Source organism: Talpa occidentalis, unplaced genomic scaffold (assembly GCF_014898055.3).
Source record: "Talpa occidentalis isolate TD23 unplaced genomic scaffold, MPIMG_talOcc4v2.1 talOcc4.14, whole genome shotgun sequence".
NCBI classification, from domain to species: Eukaryota; Metazoa; Chordata; class Mammalia; order Eulipotyphla; family Talpidae; genus Talpa; species Talpa occidentalis.
The window spans coordinates 3,216,655-3,231,350 of NW_023601433.1; the positions used below are offsets into that span (position 1 = coordinate 3,216,655).

At 51.6% G+C, this 14,696-nt stretch overlaps 1 long non-coding RNA gene across 1 annotated transcript in view; it reads left to right on the plus strand.

The window, feature by feature from the left end:
• Positions 1 to 14,696, plus strand: part of LOC129145705 (uncharacterized) — an 83,514-nt gene that overhangs the window by 15,015 nt on the left and 53,803 nt on the right. The gene's annotated exons all lie outside the window — the stretch shown is intronic.

Here is a 14,696-nt window from a genome sequence, read left to right on the forward strand (position 1 = left end):
CTGGGTGGGACTTCTCCCTGCTGCTATGCTGTGGTGGGTAGGAGGCCCAGAGCTTGCTGAATCAGTGGTGGAAGAGCATGGTACTGGAGGTTTAGTGCAAAAAGCTTCCAGAAGGGACTGTAAGCAGTGGCAAGATACATGTTGACTGCTGTGTCATTCCTGTTCCTGGATGGGAACACAGTTTCTCAGAATTTCCCCTTCAGGTCTTTTACTGGCTGACTGGGAGAGGCTGAGAAAGGGCTGAGCCTTTAGGTCAGCATGGCCTGTCCCTTCTGGCCCCCTCTCCCTGTGATCATCGAGGCTGGTGCTCCCTGGGCCATGGCCCAGGGCTTGCCAGTCCCTCATGGTCTGAGCTACCCTCTACCATCCAGCTAGCACCGCCGCAAATGGGCCTGCACCATTTTCCATGCCACACCCCATGCCCACCTGCTCTGCTCTGTTCCTCCTTTCTTCCCTCAATATCATCTTGGACTCTCCCTCACCCTCCCAGCTCCCAGCGCCCAGGACCTCTACCTCGATGCAGCCTCCATGGCATTTGCTCCACGGGCTCAGTTTGGCTCAGTGGGCAGGATGTGGAGGGAGCTGAGACTTCCTGTAGCATGACAGGCCTGGAATTTACCCAGGGCCTGGGCATGTGGAGGGACTGGGCATGTCCCCAGACTAATCTGGGAAAGTCGATGTGCACTTTGGATAACAGAGTTGCTTCTGGAAGAGTTCTAGAGTGGACTCTGAGGACCCCAGGGATTCGTTCCAATGCACCCCTTTCCCAGATGGGAAAACTGAGGCTGAGTGTCTGCAAATTATTTTGCCAACTGCATACAACTTGTTCCGAGAAAAACTGGAGTGAGGGTTCAAACAGAGTCCCCTTTTCTGTATTATTTTTTAATTGACACAGCATTGGTTTACAGCTGTGCATGATTCAGGGGTACAGGTTCCTGGGGGTTTCAGATGAACTAGATTCCCATTTTGAGTCTCAGTGCCTCATACTGCACGGGCGATTGAGTGTTGCTTGGAAATTAGCACTTTTGTTCTCTGGGGGAATCATTTCCTAGAAATCAGTCCCAAGCAGAGGGACTGATGGAGAAAAGCATCAAATACAGCAAAGACAGGACTGCAAGGTCTTTCTGGGTGCTTTTACCACCACTTCCCGCAGGTCCTGCTGCTGACGTAGGAGGCGGCCTTGCACTTTCTAGAACTGCTTTAAAGGTGAAAAACCAAGGTTGAGAGGAGATGAGTGAGTCTCTGTGTGACCAGTCCCCAGGGACATTTCCAAGGTGTCTCATTTGCCTCTGAAGTCCAGGGTCTTCTGCTGACGCCACACTGTCCTTTACAGTATGCGTGTGTGTGTGTGTGTAGGCTACACTTTCCCAGACACAGGCAAACATGTGGAACCCTTGCATGGAGCGGTGATGGCTAATAGCCCAGGGTTGCTACATGGAGGAGGAAGAAGAGGATGCTTGAAGTCCTGGAATGGTTGACTTTGTGATCCTCCCTATTGGAGGTGGTCCAGGCTGCTGTGCCAGGCACGAGCTGAAAGAACTGAGGCTGGCAGAGTGGCCACCCACCCAGGGTGACAGGGGAAGCTGGGCCCTGGGAGGACTGACCTAAGTGTCAGGGAGGGTGCCTCCTGCCCCGAGGCGTTCCCATGACTGTCCAGGGTGACCGAGGCGACTAGAGAGCTCCAGGACCCTGGCTTTCTCCTGGCAGGGCCGGGTGGGTACTGTGGGTGGGAGTGTGTGTGTGTGTTTGCATGGGAGTTGACAGGAGCCATTTGACTGGCCCTCCCTTCCAGAGGGCCTCCGGTAGGAGCTCTAGATCTGGCCCTGAATGAGGGTGCGCTCGCTGCGCGGAGACACTGACAAGATGGAGAGGAGCAGGCATCCATCCCAGGCCTTGTGCACGTGGCCGTGCTGGGGCGCACTGCCCTCAGAATTAATAGTTCATACATCCTATAATGATTTTGTGGATAACTCAATTATATTGCATTTAAAACACATGGCGCTAATTTGTTAAATGTAAACATTTAGAGCAGCTACAAATTTGGGGATTCGGTCGTAGTCATTCCTCATTCTTTACTATTCTGGAAGCCTCAAAACTGCAAGTGGCCTGGGCCTCTCGGGGCCCTGGAGTGTGTTGATGGCACTGTGATCTAGGATGCTTTTTCGTGCATACATGCGTGCACGTGTGTGTGTGTGTGTGTGTGTGTAGGAGCGTGTTGTGGGCCTGGGAGGGTATACGAGCTCTGTATGAACATGGTGGGGGGGTGTCTCTGTAAGACTGTGTGTTTACAGGTTGCTGGGGACCAGGGCAGGGCCGTCCTTGCTTTGGGGACAGGGAGGGGGCTGTCAGAGCACTGCCAACCTACAACGTCAAGGGCATAACTAGATTTGATGATTTGGCCCAAGTTGCCCTCTCAAAATAGAAAAGCCACGGGCCCCGAGTGGAGGCAGCCTGTCTGGGCTTGGCTGGTAATGAGCGCTAACAAGGGTTAATGGAGGCCGGGAGCGATGGGCTGAGATGGCCCCGAGCTGCCTGGCACCCTGGGCCCTGCAGCCATCCAGGGCTGTCCAGCCTGGCCTAATGCTATCACCACAACGATCCTCGGTGATAAGGGCTGAGAGGGGCCCAAAGCAGCTTCGTGAGCCACCCAGGCAGCTGTCCAGGCCGGCAGGAAGCCACCCTGCTGGCTGGCAAAGCGGAGGCCCCCACATGGAGCTTCCTGCTGGCAGTCAGTCACTTCTCTTGGGATGGGGGGTCTTGCCCATCCTTTAAACACCTGTTACATGAATATGTGTTTGTTTTAGGGAACTTGGAGGGGGAGAGGATCATAAGGAAAAAAAAAAAAGGACTTCTCCCAGGGGTCACCGCTGCCCACAGTTTGTTGGGTCAGAGCTGACCACAGGGCTGGAGTCTGCAGTCACTCAGAAGGAGAAAAATCACCCTGGACGATGGCTCAGGAAGGTCAACAGTGGGCCGACAGCCTGTAGGACATCCACATTCTGGAAGACACAGGGGGATGGATATTCTAGCGGCCTGTGTCCCCCGCCATGAGCTGGGGAGGGCAGGCCAGAGCCCCTGATGGTTGAGTTCTCCTTTCTGTCTCTGACCCCTGAGCCCCCATCTCTGGGGTACACAGGGTTGATCTAAGAGAAGTTAAGGGCATAGGTGATATGGCTCCCCTTCTACCTTCCCCCCTTTGTCTCTGCCTGTGGACACACCTAGGTGATGGTTGATGACCACGGGATCAGACTGTAGATGTGCTTTGCGTGTGAGTGCCTTCCGCTCTCCTCGCGTCACAGCGTTGCCCTGCATCCTGACCAGCCGCCCAAGCGATGACATCATCTGTGGAATTACGTCACCGGGCCCTATTCAGGGTGCTTATCTCAAACTTGTGTTATCTTAACAGTTGCTGCGCTAAGTTTCCACCTGTGGGACCTTTGCTTTTCTATCCAATTATTTTCCTAGAAGAAATGCTTCAGTGAGGAATTCCGGGGGCACAGCTGACTTGCTGGGGCCACTCGTGTCCAGGGGAAGGGAGGAGCCCAGACAGGCCTTACAGCAGCCTGAAGAGCTGGGTGGGTCCATCTGTGTGAAAGGCAGGGGCACTGACCCGGCTCCCCTGTTTGTCTTTCATCCCCTCGTGTCCCTGTTGATTGCCAGAGGGCTGAGCGGGGCTCCCCTTGCAGAGGAAAGGTGGGGTGCCCCACAGGTGTCCAAGCGGCTTTATGACAAGGCATAAAGCCTTTGTCTGGCTCCCCTTGGCGAAGAAGGGGATGGAGGCCCCGAAATGCCAGGGGAGAGTCCCAAGTTCACAGACATGAGTGCTAGTGCCAGCAGGAGAGACCAGCTGGGGGTCTTAGCAGGCAGGTAGAGCCTGGCCGCCCCTCCTAGGTGTGACTGAAGGGCAGAGCTGTGCTTCCTGTATCTGGGCATCTGCGGTCTCGCCTGCCCAGCATCCACCCTTTCTAGGTGGTGGCACCTGGTTTGGGGGGCGCCATCCTTCAGGGGGAGCTTGCAGGCTCAAGCGCACATCACCTTTTGGAGGCAACACCTGGGTAGTGGTTCCCGTGGCGCGTCCACTTTTGGGCCGTCCCTCTGCTCTGCAAGGCCAGTTGCTGGCGGGGTGGGGGTGGGGAGAAGTGCCTGCAGCAGGTGCACAGGAGAAGGCCCCCCCCAACTTCCTCTGTCCTGGCTCAGGGCGCTGCCTCCCCATGGCCGCTCATCCTGCAGCAATTGCTTGTGGGCCACTGGTTCAGCATCAAGCAGGGGCCTAGTCTGAGTCCATAAGATTCATTAATTTCAGGGATTTTAAAAATAATTATTGGAACAAGAAACTCTCTTCCCACTGGAGTGGAGCTGATGGGAGCCCTGGAGACGGGGAGAGCCTGCCCCAAGAACGAGTTCAACACAGAGTAGGACACAGCCGTCCCCAGAGATGGACGTGAGCTAAGCAGTGCCTGGTGACCTCTGTTTATCATCTGGAAAGCCTGCAGATGTAATGGCCTTCTGCTCAACCCCCGCAGAGCACGCATGGCAGCCCCACTGCACCAGAACTTCTTTTTTTTTTTTTTTTAAAGATTTATTTTTATTTATTTATACAAGCACTGGGCACAGTCAGAATCGCGGGAGGGTGAGAGAATTCACCAGAGCCAGAGCGGGGAGCAGAGCAGGCAGAAGGACCCAAGCACACTGCTGAGGGGAGCAGCGGGCGGCAGGAGAGGGCAGGAGAGGTCTGCGCGCCATGTGGGACCCTCCTCCGGTGGCTGGGGAGCAGCCGGGGATCGAACCGGCGCTGCAGAGGCCGCGGGCAGCTTCTCAACCCAGCGCTCAACCGCTGCGCCACCGGGGAAGCCCTGCACCAGAACTTCTGTTGCAGCTCCTGCAAAACCTCCTATGAACTTGTACTTGCCTGGAACTTCACGGTTCTCATGATTAGCCTGTTCTCCTGCTTTTAAGGCCTTGTGGCAAGACATTTTAAAAGGGAGGCTTCCTTAAAAGGGAGGCTGGGAAATGTAGTTTTGGGATGGCATCTTGGAAATGCGCCATTTACAAGGTGGAAGAGTTCAAATGTTACAGATGCCACCACAGTGCACCCCTTTGCTGCCTAGTATCAGTATGTGCCTGGTGTCGTACTTACATTTCAACTGTAATAGTAGCTGTAACCTGTGGCTGTTTCATACAACACAGCCACCACTGTGCCGTGGAAAATGCAGGTCCCCGAAGGAACAACCCAAGCCCATTCATGGCTGCATCAGACCTGAGTTCATGTTTCCTGGGTGATATCCATGTCTCCTCTTCATTATTGCCCCATATTAACGTTCCATGGCCAGTGGGCTAAGTGGTAAGGTCAGCTGCCACCCACACAGATTATGTAAGATGGTAGAGAAAGGGGGACGGAAGAAAAAGAAAATTCATTGAACACACAGAGATATGTACATGACACAGCAAGCCAAGGCGATGTGGGCAGCTGCTGTAGAACTGATTTATGCAACAGGGCACGCAGCTGTGCTGGGTATTCATAATGCCCTCTCGCCACTATCCATTCATGTGCCCTGGGCCTCAGCAAGAGTCAGCTGGCAGCCATTCTTTAGCTGGTGTGGTGACCCCACTCTGATTCCTGGGGAATCTGAACACCTCTGGCTCAGTCTGTAGGGGGTGAGAAGTTACCTTCTGTTTACTTTTGTTCCTGGGATTTCATAGGCGCCCCAGGGAATCCCTCGGTTTACAGAAATAGTCCTTTCTGCCCACCTGTGTGCTGAGGCTGCCTTTGATGGTCTGGACCAGCCCTTTGTACAGCAGTGCACAGTGGGTCTCCACTTCAGTGATCCAGTACTGTGACCCCTGGTAGAAGCACCCTCCCTTCGGTTCAAAGACCTTTCAAACAGCAGAGTCCCGAGTCACAGAAACAAAAATGCAGCCAGTGGTTCATTAGTAGCAGAGGGCAGCTTCTCCCACATGTCCCCGACTCGGGTGCGGTACGGCCCACGTGTCCCCGACTCGGGAGCAGTACGGCCACGCCTCATGTGCTGTGTGTTCAACAAATTTGTTGAACTTCATAGACATTGCTTTTTCCCCCCAAGTTCGAGTTTTGTTTGATTGATCTGCATAGAGCAAGTCTATAGGCACCATTTCCCAACACCCTATATTCGCCTTTTGTCTCCGCGTCATGTTTTCAAAATTCTCCCCCTAACCAGACTTTTTCATTATTCCTATATTTGTGATCAATAATCTTTGATGTTATTATTGTAATTGTCTTGGGGTGCCATGAGCCATGTCCGTGGAAGATGGTGACCTTAATTGGTGCAGTGGGCTTCACTGCTCCACCCGCTGACTGTCCATGTCGCCCTCTCCTCCCTGCAACACAGGCCGGTTCCTCACCCTCCCAGGGCCTCAACACATTTGGGTGAAAGGAAGTGTCGTGTGTCTCTCTGTTAAATCACAAGATGCCTCTCTTTTTGGTCTTTGAGCTAGAAAACTGAGGCCATTGACACCCCTGTGAGGAAGGCAAGCAGGCAGGGCAGGCAGGCAGGGAAGGACGTAAAACAGGAGACAAAGAAAGAAAAACAGAGGACTCCCCAGCTTTCTGTGAGTCTCAGGGGCTCTTCTTATTCCTCGGGTGAGAACGAGGGATTCCTCGTTGTGCTTCTTCTCTGCGCTCTCTGTGTCCAGGCAGGGTGAGCAGGAGGAAAAGCAGACACTGACCAGCACTTCAGTGGCACTTCTTGCTCTGTTCCAGTCCCCGTCTTCTACTTCATACTTCTCAGAGCCCTCAACTCCTCGCACTCTGATAGGTTTTCTAGGTGCGCTCCCTGGGAGACACACGTGTGCCTGCTCTGTCTCACCTGGAGCCAGAATTCTGTTCCGTATCTTTGATAAAAAAATGGCACCTGCCTTTCCTTCGGTGTGCTGTTTGTCTCCACCGCCTGGTCTCCTGGGGACACTGTCACTTGACACAGATCTGGAGGTGATGAGAGGGTCCTTGAGGTCACAGGAGGCCCCTCACAGCCTAACTCTCCTTGGTGAGCGCAGAACAGGGTCTCTTACATGGATGAAGCACCTCACTATGTGGGGAACGAGGATGCTCAGCGAGTGTCAGGATTTAGAGCTCTTGGCGCCATCTGGATCTTCTGAAATGCCACTATTCCAGCTCAGGGCACCTTGTTCTACCTTAACCACTGCCCTTTCAAAAGACATGCTTGTACTTTGAGTTCAAGCTCCAGTGGAATTAAGCAAACTTCAGTTGACCTCGAGTCTGAGTTGTGTTACACCGGGCAAGGGAAGAACCAGAGACATGCTTCTGCTGGCCTAGAGGAGTGGCCTGGCGGCATGGCCCCGGGACTGGGATCCAAGCAGTCTCCGGACCTGGGAGTGGCCCCCGTTGCAAGTTAAGATAATAGGACCTTAATAACACAGCCATGAGGAAATCAGTTCTGTCAATAATTGAAAAGAACTCAGGGGTGAGTCTTTCCTCCTGAATTCCCTGGGGTCCTGAGCAGAGGACTTAGCTAGAATGTGTTGGGTTTTGGACTCTCGGATGCCGTGAGTTAATAAGTGTGACACTAACTGGTACATTTTAGGTCACCAAATTTGTGGCGATGTGTTACACAGCAATAGAAACTGAATCTGGGATGCTTGCAAACTTACAGAATTTCTAGAAGGTTAAGGGCCCATGTCTGAAAGTCACAAAGCCAGATGGACACAGCCAGGAGACACATCCTTTCACGCCCCGAGACTGTGATGCTTCGACCCAGCCGCTTCTTCCATCCCAGGTGGGTGCAGCAGCTGGAAACACCATGAACAAGCCGTCCCCTGCCCAGGCTTCCACGCTGCTTGCTCATCTGTGAAATAGGAATAGGAATAGTACTTGCTCAATAAGGAGTTATAAGGATCAAGTGAAATGAACTTTGAAAGAATCTGAATCATGCAGGGCTCTGAGGGGTCTACATGTCAGCTGTTATTAATTAGAATTGACTCACCCAAGGCCACAAAACTGGTAAGAAGCAGAGTGGAGACTTAACTCTGGGCCAGTCTCCTGCCAAAACCCTTTCTTCTGCTCTTCGTCCCTCCTTGACTTTAGCAGGAAGAGCGATCTGGGAACCCAGTTTTAAAAAGGCTTTGCCCGTTCCCATTCTTAGTCTCTCCTGGGAGAGAAAGATTCACTTCAAAGAGACAGAGGAAATCCTGCATAATGGAGCATGAATGTTTTATGAATTGGTCTTCACTGAGTAAATTAAAGAGTCATTAACATGCTCATTAACAAGTGCAGCACTTTATATGGAATTCTGGAAATGATCGGACAGTGCACAACCAAATGAGCTCAGGAGGATTTCTTGAAATTCCCCAGATCAGCTTTCTTGCTTTCACAAGATTCTGTCCTTCCAACTTCTGGCACTGGTGGAATGCACCATGTTCCAAAGATACTTCTCTTTTTCCTCCTTTACTTACTGTCTGGAATTCGTCTCTGCCTGTCACGGGGAGGAAAGGATATGGAAGTTTGGAACATTTGTCTTTACTGGCTATGGAAATTGTGTGTGTGGAGGGGCTACAACCAACGAAAGGAGGGGAAACACCTAAGGTGAGATCCTTGTGTGTCTGTTTTTCCCTGAAGGCGCTCCTCAGACTGCTCCATGCATGGGAAGAGAGTTCACACAACATTCCTAATGGACTGAGGAGACAGAAGGTGAGTTCATGATGGCCAGAATGGCAGAAAATTGAGGAAGGGAATATTCAGGAAAAAAGGAGTCTTGTGAAAGGGAGCCCCCAAATCTGCACAGATCTCTCCTCCAGTCTGTATCTGACTTTTGTGCTATGAAGAGGCCAAGGTTCCAAGGAATCTCAGAAAAAATCTCTAGGGATCTTACTAAGCAGATATGACAGCAACTCCCCAGCACTGTGGACACACAATTTAGAATTCACATTCTGCCAAATTAAAGAAGTTTGGCATACACTTCAGGCTTTCTGTTCAAATGCCACAAGTGTAGGGTCAAGGGGCAAGGACCAGGTACAGGGACTTGGGACTAAGAATATTTACCCTAACAAAGCTTAAGACAAAGCCTCTATAAGATCAAGTTTATCTGTTAGTAATTTAAATGCTTGTAGAGCCAAAATAAATACTTGTCTAAAGAAGATAACAGTATCCAGAAGGTGTATAAGATATCACTCACAATGTCTAGCTATATTCAAGATATTACTGGACTTAAGAAGAAACAGGGAATTAGGACCTACAGTCAAGAGAAAAACCAATCAACAGAAAAAGACCTAGAGTTGATTCAGATGTTGGTTTTAGTAGACAAGGACTTTAAAATAATCGCAAGGAATAGGTTAGAATCTACAGGAAAAATTGTTGAGGCAACAAAGGATTCAGACTCCTTCAGGGCGAAAGTCTACATCATCCCACCAGAGTAGCAATCCAGACCAGTGAAAACGGATGCCAAGCGAGAGCAAAGATGCAGATCAGTCGTAGCAACTCCAGGTCGAGCTGCACTGGTAGAGAGGCAGCAAATTTGCTAACCTTTGATTCATGCAGGAGATTGCAACTTGCCATTACCTTGAAGAACTTTATTTTCATCTTGCCTTTTAGGGAAGAATTGAAGTTATTTTGTTCTGATATGAGACCCATATATTACAAGTGGGTCTGAGAAGATCAGAAAGGTGCAAGGGGTGGACTGTACTGGACTCCACTTTTATATCACCCCAAGTGCATGTGCCATCTCTTTCCTCTGCCTACAGCTTGTTCTCCAGATGAGCAACTTTAGCAAGGGCCGAACTTATTGCTCCCATAGCAGTAAAACCAGATCTCCAGCTTTGCCATCCCCACCTCTACAGATGGAGGAGGCTTGATGAGAATGCACTTGGCCCCAAGAAGCTCTGGCCTCTTAGTGGCTGTTTGGGAGAGACCAGTTTAAGCTGGTCTGACCAGTTTAAGCTGGGACTGACTCAGTTTAAGCATCTCAAAAGAGCAAGTAATGGAGTAAATGCCCCATTTACCCTTGGAGTAAATGGTCCCTAGGGTTGGCTTTGACCTATGGGAGATGCAGCCAGGAGAGAGGCAACAGATAAATTCTTTTCCCTGCTTCCCCACAAATGAATGATAGCAAGGTAAGGCAGGTGAACCACTAACATCCGAAGATGGTTGTAAGACTGAACAATCAGTTGCTTTTGTTATGAAACTGTGGCATGTCTCTTAAATATCTGATTGTATTTGCTCTTCCTATCTCCTCCCCTCAGCCTCCTTTTCCTGGTATTGCACTGTCTGTTAAAATGTTAGCTATAAGCTTCTCTCTAGACAGGCCTTCCTCTCCAGAGAGCATGAAGTTTAGACAGGTAAAAATAATGATGTTGTGTTGTTGAGGGGGAAGTTGATACGGTTGTGAAGACTGGCTGGAGGTGATGGAGATGGGGCTGTGTGGGTGATGAGCTGGGGTTAGTGTGGTTGGCAATGACACATCCATTGTACAGATGATGGACCCCTGCGGAGCCCTGACTTATGATGGAGGATTGTAAGCTGTTCCTGTCAGGTGTGGCATCCTTCTCGTTAGCACTCTTCTCCAGATGATTATATGTCCCTGCCTTTTAATCTAAGCATGGTCATGTGACTTAGTAACAAAGCTATGAAAGCCAGCCCATGCTCCTGCAAGCTCAAGTTCCTTCTGCCATGATGACTGACCATCTCCAGCAGAGGCTGCTCCTTCACATGGATTTTCGAGCAAAGCCATCGCTGACTTGTGAGGGACAAACACCAGGAATGGGAAATAACCTTTGGTAATTGAGAGTCAATGAGATTTTAGGGAGTTTCTTGCCACAGCATAATTACTACCCTCTGACTTATAGGAGGGAAAGGAATTCTGTCTAAGAAATGTGCCTCCGGAATACAAGTGGTAAATAGGAAATACTATCACCTTAAAACATTATATTGTCTCTTGGGAAAACCTTCTGGCTAGACGTTTGGGGAGAATCATAATCCATTTTAATTTGACCAGAAGAGACATGAGAAAAGTGGCCTCCATGGGCTGAGCACCTGCTGGGTCAGCCCACACCCGCATACCCTGTTTGGGGGGCTTCTTCGCTTGAAGCAGTGGATGGATTCGGGGCTCACAGGCTGCCCTGGCCCTGGGGTGGGGAAGGTGGGGCTGTCAGGCTGGGAGTGTGTCAGGGAGTCTTCCAATGTCCTTGAATCCTCCGTGGCTAATGCAATCAGTTATGTGAGGCAGGAGCATCCGTGCTACTTCCGCCCCCAGCCCGTCGGGGGTTCCTGCTGATGATTAGTGCAGACTGACTCTCATTAATGCTCTTTATTTACAGGCAAATGAATCAATTATGGGGAGCACAGCTTTCTCTTCTCTGTCAGTTTTGTGCTCCACTTTCTATCTGTCGGTGTTTCGGGCCAGGAGTGTCGAACCCTGTCCTCCTCATGGTGGGTCTCATTGCGAAAGCACAGGAGGGCCTCAGTGTACAGGCAGGAGTAGAAGGGGGTGGAGGGAGGGAAGCTGGGCTCCTTGGGAACTGTTAGAGGGTGGAGACTTGGTAATTGAGTTTGCATCCTCCTCCTTGTCCCCGCCTCACCCAGAAAATGCAAATCTTGATTGAAACCAAGAGCTGGGGGAGCCGAGTTCTCTCCTCTAGAGGACTGTGTGCTTGCTTGCTAACAGGAATAAGCACAAGTCACGCTGGCTTCCAGAATGTGGGGCTGCCTAAAGGCATGTGCTCTGTGCTCCTTGACCTAATTTTCTTTGAGAAGGAGGCGTGTGTGTGTGTGTATGTGTGTGTGTGTGTTGGGGTGAGAGTGTAAATGAAAAGTGGCAAGTGTTTGGATATTTATGCAGTTAACATCCACTTCTGAGCTTACTATGTTGTACACTATTAGCTAATGGAAACACCTAGAAAAAAGGCAGTTATGACCCTACTCCCTCTCGGGGCTCATACTCTGGCAAGAGAGAGCTTCCACAACCAAGAAGCACGGGCTCATCTAAGGCAGCTTTAACTGGGGAGCCAACCAGGCTTGGTTGGCAAGGGGGAAGTGATGTTTAAGAGGGGCCCGGAGAATGAGCAGCAGTCAGCGCTGGGAAAGGCCTGGATAAAGAGTGTGCCTTTGTGGGTACGTGTGGATGTATGTGCACACGGGCACACGCATTCAAGAGCACACAGTAAGTAAAGCCCTGTGTAATGAGGTAAATGAATGAGTCCACAGAGGAAAATTTTCCAGATTGCCAAATTAATAATCCATTGAATACTCAGATGATTTTATTGCCAACAAAGTAGTTGTAGTTTTTTTTTTTTTTTTTTTTTTTTACGAAATTAATTTTCTATCTCTCTGCCCTCTTAAGCAGCCTTCGTATCACTTTCTCCTCATCTCAGGGACTTTGTATCTTTGTATCAAGTCTCTCCAGCTTGGAGACAATGCTGCCTCAGGATTTATTTAGGGGAATATAGTAAATTTATCCACTGCGATGGCTTCAGAATGCTCTGCTTTTTGAGTTCCCATGTCTGCTTTTTATAGTTTGCTGTCTCTTTCTTTGCTATCGGGCTGTCAACTGTCACTTCCTGCAGCTGTCAGAGCTGCTCCGGCAGGCCAGGATCTGCGGTCCCCAAGCCCACACAACCTGGATTCACATCAGGTAGTGCTCGAGAGTCACGTGACTCGGTTGGCCTGCGCTGTGACGCAGTGCCCGGACCCTGGATCAGCAACATCAGGGGACCCGGTTCGAAATGCAAATTCTTGGGTCCCGCCCACCCCTGTCTGGCTAATCAGAACTCTGGGGGCGGGGCTAGTGATCGTGACTTAAGGCGCTCCCCCCCATTGTCCCTGACATTTGATGGCCAGCGCTGTGAGAAATGGGTGTGCGCAAGGGCAGAAATGCTCTCCGCTGCACAAGGCACGCATTTTAGAGCACCCGCCACCATCTTCGCTGTGGTCAGACAGGGCGCTTGTATTTCTCCCTGGCTCTCTGCTAGTGCTCAGAGAGTGGCTTGTAAGAGGATGGCTGAGTCCTGGGATGGCGTGTGTGAGTGTGTGCATGGGCAGGCATGTGCACGCATGCACACACAAGCACGCCTGCCTGCAGACACACAGGGAAGGGCGGAATGGTGGGAACCACCACGGCCCAGAGAGGGAGGTCTCCCAAGTGCTCCCCTGCTCCCAGCTGCTCTAGTCCCCACATGTCCTGCTCACAGCTCTCCAGCCTGGGGTCCCAGGCTCCCTGGGGAGCAGAAGGGCTTCCTGGTCCTCCCTCTCTCCTACCAGGCGGAGTGTCAGGAACACTCAGAGGCACCAGCTGGCGGTGACTCTGCCAGAGACTCTCCACGCGGAGTTCTGGGGAAGGACAGCTGGGGTGTGAGTGGGAGCCTCTGAGATGCATGGATTCGGGTTTGTAAACACAGGCCTGTGAAACCCGGGGCGGGCCGTGGGCCTGGGAGCGCTCGTAGCATCTCTTGGCAGCTGCTGAGCATTTTGAGTGGTTTTGAAACATCACTCATACCTGATATAGTAGGAGGCTCCTTTTAGCACAGCTCGTCGTCAGGGGGAGGAGAAGGTGGGATTGGCCCTGGCTGCACGCCCACCACCCTCTGTGTGCCAGGCACCCTGTGGGAACTGTCTCGTTCTGCCACACCGTCGCTGAAGGCCTAGGGCTTATTAGCTCTGCTTTCCAGCCTTCATTGTGGACTGAGAGTAACCCTTAGGGCTCACAGGTCCAGTGGTCCATCCACCTGCTGCAGAGACAAGGTCTTGCCAGAGGTCAGACCAACCAGTGTCTGTAGAGTGGCAAGGACACTGCCCACTGGGCGCACGGCCACCCTCCACTGCCGTTGGGAGCTAACCCCCCTCTGCCAGAGAGAGACGATGTGCTCCTGGTGTCCAGGCCCTTCCGGCCAATGCTGCTGGAAGTTGCCATGAAACTGCAGTTGACCTTGAGCAACACAGGACTGAACAGTGTGGATCTGCTTCTATGTGGGTTTCCCCAATAAGGACAGTTGCTCCCTCAACTGTGGGCTTGGCATTCACGGATCCGCCCAGCGACAGATGTCAGGCGTGGGTTGACTCTATGGACGTGGACCTGTGGATACAGAACCCACAGATGGGGCTGGCTGCAGGGCTTGAACATCTGCAGATTCCCGAGTCTGAAGCAGGGAAGGGAGGTCCCTGTGGGTGCCAAGGGGTGACTAGAGTTCAGTTTCTGGGGAGTCAAAAGCTTTATGTGGGTTTTTGACTGCGTGGGGTCGATGCCCCAGCTCCTGTGTCGATGCCCCAGCCCCCTGTTCTCTGGGAGACCAGGAATCATGACAGATTTATCAGGTGGAGATCACCCAGAGAAGCTGAATCAGCAGGACAGATGATTGATTGCTAGACAGACAGACATTTATTGTAACGGACTGGTCTGGATTTTGGGGGTGGCCAGGCAACCTGAAGCTTGAGGGGCAGGCCTGAGGAAGGCAGGCCGGGGCCACGGGTACAAGGTAAGTCCAAGGAGTTTCTTCTACAGGAAGCCTTAGCTCCGCTCTGAAGGCCTTCGGACTGGTCCAGTCAGGTCCACCCAGAGGCTCCGGGATCCCCTCTCTGACTTAGAGGCAGCTGATTATGAATTTTAATGCCATCTATAAGAAGCCCACGCCGTAGCACCTCCTGGGCTTGGCTGGGTGATGGAGCACTTCGTTTAGACAAGTGGGCAGAGAAAGACTGGCCACGCGTGGACAGGCCTGCG